Genomic DNA, 6,000 nt, shown 5'->3' on the forward strand with positions numbered 1-6,000 from the left:
CAGAGAGCATGGCCTGTGAATGAAGAGACTGAATGAGGGTAACATTGCTTTGCTTTATCAGATTTACCTCGAGGCTATATGGAGAAAAAAACACAAACACAGCAGAGTGGGATAACTCAATTACATCAGATAAGCGTGTTCTGATGCCAGTGGAGAATTATGAATAGGCAGCTATATCAGAAAGGACAGAATGTAAACCAAAATGATTTGTTAATCATATGACAAGTCTTGACCAAGAGATGTCTTGCACAGATGAACACCAACATACTACTTAACTCAACGGAAGAGTCGTGTTGCTAAATATTTCATCCGGCTCTGAATTGCAGCGGAGTGTATTGCTGCACGGTTAGCTATTGTTAAGTCCTCTCCTATGATGTTGCATCGCAAAGCTATTCTCGTCTTCAAATGAAGAAAGCAGTCTGATGTCGTTATTATTCATCCAGATTTGAGTGACTGCTGTATTTTTGCTCTACACTTGCTTCCCTATCTCTCTGAGAACAGATAAAACAGATGCATTTCCGGGCTTTTGTGATTGTCAGAAAGGGCAAAAATTGGAGTTGAAATCTTTTTGTTCGATTACACTGAACTTATGTGCAAACCTTTATCTATTTTTTTATTTGTTGGCTAAAATAAGTCAAACTTAAATGAGCCTTGATATGAAGGTTAAATGAGCATACCTTCCTACTGCTCTAAAGAAAAATGCAGAGGTTTCTAAAAATAACTCCCCAAGACAATATAAATGAGCTGTCACAAGAAGATTAAGGTAATAAATACGGAAAATAATATATTTCTGACACACAATTCTTTTCTATTTTCTTTTCTGGATACTTTCAGCTCTTTGGTGCCTCAAATGAAACAATTTGACCAGGAAAACATTTTCTCTTTGGTTGAACTGCTTCCAATTCATCTCCACACGGAGGCAGAACCTGTGATGAGGGGTCATAAGTAGACATTGATTTATTTGATGGATTCATAAGCCAATAAGTCTGGGATCTGTGTCTTCAGATGTTTTGGTACTGTATCTCTAACAACTCTCCTGCATGAGTGTAAAACCATCACAATATGACAATATTTATTCCACTATGAGTGCATTTTTGCTATTTTCTCCGATTCTAATCTTTGTCCGTCACTTTGTCAAAGTCCCAACATTAACACAGCTGACACCATCATATCTGACCAATCATCATCTTTTTGCTCCTCAAGCCAATCAGTCCCTGGAAGCTCTTTATTCAAACCTACTATGAAACCTACCCATCACCATCTTAACCTCCACGGTGTTCAAGGTGATTTAACTGAGAGTTCCCATCAACCACCCGTTGCCACCAGAAACTCGTCTCCAGGGGATCTTGTCCTATCTCTTCTCTTGGCATGGGCCTATAGGCTTAGTGAATTCTAAACGCCAAATTCTCTCTCTGTTGCTGACCTCAATAAATGTAATTACACTTTGAACTGGCTTTGGCGTACTGGCAGCTTCAGTAACTCGTTCAAAACTATGTATCAGATTTCCCAGTGAATCCATCGAAATGTCCTACTTTACGTCTAGAAACTTCAAAAACAACCATTAATTTCCTCGGGTCAAGAAACATCCAAATGTGAACCGCCTGATCAGACTCTCTCCACTCATTTCTGATGCTCATAATGACAATGATTTCCTTAAACCTCACAGTGCATAAGGAATGCCATTTTGCGTTGCATAGATGGCGAAGTGTGAAGGTATGTGCTGGTCTATAGCCTTGGTGACGTCATGGCCGTGTCACAGGGACACAGGTGAAGTCCGAACTAAATAAAAATATTGGTTTCCACATTTATTTATTTCAGCGGGCTTTTATTTCCTAATGCCACATTTATTTCACAGCTCTTTTTTATTTCCATCTGTTACATTTAAATTAATCTCAAACATTCAGACCAAAGTGCAAGAATTAGCTCACTAGCTCACTAGCGCACCCAGCGCTCCCTTCCCTGCAGCCAGTAGACTACTTCGCTGGAAGGATAGCGGTAAACCGCTGTAGCGACTTCCAAACCCTAACAACAAGGGACGGATCACGCACCGCCCCGACTTCGCTCCGGATCAGCAAACTTTCCCGGACACCCAGCTGCGGAAATACATAAATGTGGAATTATGTAATAAAAGTCCCCTGAAATATATAGAAATAGTCCTTTAAAAAAGTCATTTTAAATAAAAACACATTTATTTATATTTATTTATTTATATATATATTTGTCACTTAATAATTTTAGGATATATTTCATTGCCATATTTAGCTATTTAATATTGAATGAAATGGTAATCCATAAGTGCAGATGTCCAAGTGTACCTGAGACAAAACAATTTATTTGCCGACAAAAATCAGTTATATCTAAAGATTTCACAGGTGACCAGGTGATCCTTAGTGCTCATACAATACAGTGTAGACAAAGGGATGAAAGTATAACTTGATACATCAAACTCACATTCATCTTCTCTCAGGGATTCTTCCTATTATAAGAGATGATTTGATAAATTCACTTCTATTTCTCATTTTGAAATTCAATGCTTTACAGTTCTACAGTTTTAGATGAGCTAAACGGTGCTTTTCCAGAAGCGGAAGAACTTGTCATATCCCTTGAAGCCTCTGCTTTTAGGAAGGAATATGCCTGCAAGTCCTGCTAATGAGCCTGAAATGGAGCTGAGGAGGTAATTGTGTGTGAAAAGGGCAATGTGTCTGAAGAACATAAGAGGCCATAAAATGAGGTGGAGCCCCGTACAGCCAAACTAAGAGATTTCAACTGGAAAATAGTTTGCAGTAACCAGATGGATTTTCAGCTGAAATGGCACACCTGATTACTCGGGGTTAATGACCAACAGAGGCCTATTATAGAGAATAGACAGATATGGCTGACTGATATTTGAAGCACTCTAACTCCCATTCTTCACAGTATTTTCTTGCTTTGTGAAGTCATAAGAAAAGCTGAGAGAAAGCTCTTGGGGGAGATTCATATTTGATCAACTGTGGCTAAAGTATAGAACTCTTAAGGCAAAAAGTCAATTTAAAAAAAGTCAATGCTGTTGTGCATTTCTTCTATCACTTCTAGACCCACTCCTGCAGCATTCTAAAGTTACGAAAAAACATTTCTGATAGAAACCAACGAGTTCACATCCCCTTTTTACTTTTGTGACAGTTGTCAAAGGTCATTCTGGGAAATTGTGTGGACGAGGCGGGTTGAAAAAAAATGACAAGCAATGAAAATTCTTCATAACAAGATGCTCCAATCACACTGACCATCGTAATTTCATGACATATAGTGAGCATTTCATATTCTAAAGCTCCATATCGTGATATTCTAAAGGTTCTACTGTAGAACATACATGATTTCTTTGGTAGTTTGCGTTCTGCATATTGTTTCTGATGAATCGTGTTATTATTCATGCCTTGACTGATACTTGACTGACCCAGAGATTGAAAGACGTCTTCTCTTGGATCAGTGGACTCAGTCCAGCTGCCCTCGAGCCTCAAGAAGCTTCCTTGTGATGCAGCTGCAACCTGCTGTTGTGAAACACACATACAAATGTCAACAGACACACAGAAAAACAATACATTTTGATTGTTTTTTTAATATACACAACTGACTTTGCGATGTAAATAGCTTAAAAGCACAAATGAGTTACAATAAAAAAGCTCAGGACAATTATTTGTGCCACAAATTACACATCAACATCTGCCATATGTCACGGGTAACAGCCCACTGGGACTTGTTTTATTAGTGCGCAAAGTGGGAACAAAGAGAGCCTGGCACAAACTGTCCAGTCGTGAGGTTCATCAGATATTTTAGATTACTTCCTCCCTGACATTGGACCCAGGGTTGTACAAATTAAAATGTGATCTTCATTTAAACTCAAAAGTTGCTCTTTGCCATATTTCATAAAGACACAGAACACCTGCCACACCTTGAATCACCTTGAATCTTGTGTCTCCTGGTTTGACTTTTAATTCTATATTTATAGTCATCACCAGGAAGATGTATATGAAACAAAACCGCTCACCCCCAGCTCCTGTAAAGACCTTCACCACCACTTACCTAACATTTAACCACGACCGAAACCAAAATTGTACGCCAATATCAAGTCTTTAAATTGCTTACAGAGCAGCTTGTTTTGTTTTGAGCCAACGGTCTTCATAAGTATAGAGAAATACAAGCTCATGTGCACAAGCTGTCTTACACAGGCAGACGGCGCTGAGGGGCAGCCCTGGCCTCTGGCACTGGAGAGCACAGATGCCTTGGCGCTGGTGTCTCACCCCGCACCCCACCACCTTTCCAGCAGTGCAAGCTGAGTCCAATCTCTGCCTGCCAGCTGCAACCCCCAGGCAGCGCAGCAACATGGAGCTGGGGTCACAACGACACCTCCTCGCTCACTGCTAAAAATGGAATCTGTCAGGTGCTGAAACTTGTCATGGTGGCACATTGTAAACAGAGCATGTTTTTTATATTTGAACTTATTTCCATGAAATAATTAGCTCAAGACAATCTATACAAAAGGTATAGTCCCTCAGTGATGAATTCGATTGTTGAATTGTCTCCAGAGACGTAGATGTATCTTTAACATCTAACCAGCGCATGAAATCTTTTACATGGAAAACATTCATATGACAAAATACGACAAATTCCTGTCCACAGTTTGGTTGTGCAGTGAGAAAATATCACATAATGGAAAATAAATATCTGAAAATATGAATTTATTCATGTTAGAATCAGGCATGGCGCAGACAGACTGCTTGTCACCATAAATCCCAAAATAATAATCACTATGTGTACATGCATGTGTAAAGTACTTCATTTACTCTCTTCATGTTTTCACCCAAGAGTCTAATATGCTGATGTGTAATTATGTGACAGAATGCACATGTCAGTGATTAAAGGGTTATCAATATGCTACAAGATTTAAGTGAGCTGCTGAGAAAATGTTTTCAGACAAGAACACAAAATTATCAAAACACAATGAAATGTGCCAAAACCTTTAACTGTGCATTGAGAAACAGACTTTAGATACAGGTACAGCAGCTGCCATGAACAGACATGTTTTAAAAATGTTTAAAACTAAAAATCAATACATTTGAAGAAAAAAGGAATTCAAAATGTTCAATGAAGGAAGAAGAATCTTGTACAATACTTTGAATAATGATGCCAACGACCCAGCTGCCAAAACAAGAAGAAACAATAGCTTCAAATAATGACTTGTCAGGATTCGTATGAGGAAATGAGACAGAAATAGCTCAGCTATAAAGAAAAAAAGACGTGCCTATTTTCAGCCTGTCCTCTTCTCCTTTGTCTAATTTTAGTTAAGAATTACTCTTGCCGGCTGCCCAGACAGAGGTCTCATCCATCTGCACAAGGGTGTGTAAAAAACCTTTTACAGGAACAACTCCGGCATCCATATTGAAACAGGATTCACACGCACAAAAGCGCTTAGTCACATAATTTTGTTCATTTAGAGGTCAGTTTGAGTCACTAGATAAAAGGAAAGTTTGAGATATTTTGGGATCTATGATGCCATTCTAAAACACACCAGTGACAATGGTGTCATTGGCTTAATGAGCTGTTTCACCTTCGCTGTACCCCAAGTAGGTGATACGGCATCGGCCCCGCGTTCAGGACACGAGCAAACACTTTGCCATTCAACCTCAAGATTTATGGGCAAAGTATTTCACTCTTAAATGGCCATTTGCAATTAGAGCGATCGTGTCTGTTCTGTTCTCCTACCCCACAGGACTGCTCTGTGGGTCACTAAGAGAGGTTTTGGGGTTTTGGGGTTTGGGGTCTGCACTCGTACTTCAAGTGACTCAATTTTACAAGTCAAGCAAAGGGTGAGAAGAGAGGCTGTATACAAATACATTCTAAAAATAAAACACTGATCGCAGTTTTGTATGTTTTTGTGTACTTATGTCATTTGGTGGCTTCTTCACACTACGTATGTGGGTGTGACTGTGACCAAAGGACTTCAGTGAAAAAAAAAGTCTCCACCAA

Source organism: Melanostigma gelatinosum, assembly GCF_949748355.1.
Source record: "Melanostigma gelatinosum genome assembly, chromosome: 4".
Taxonomy (NCBI): Eukaryota; Metazoa; Chordata; class Actinopteri; order Perciformes; family Zoarcidae; genus Melanostigma; species Melanostigma gelatinosum.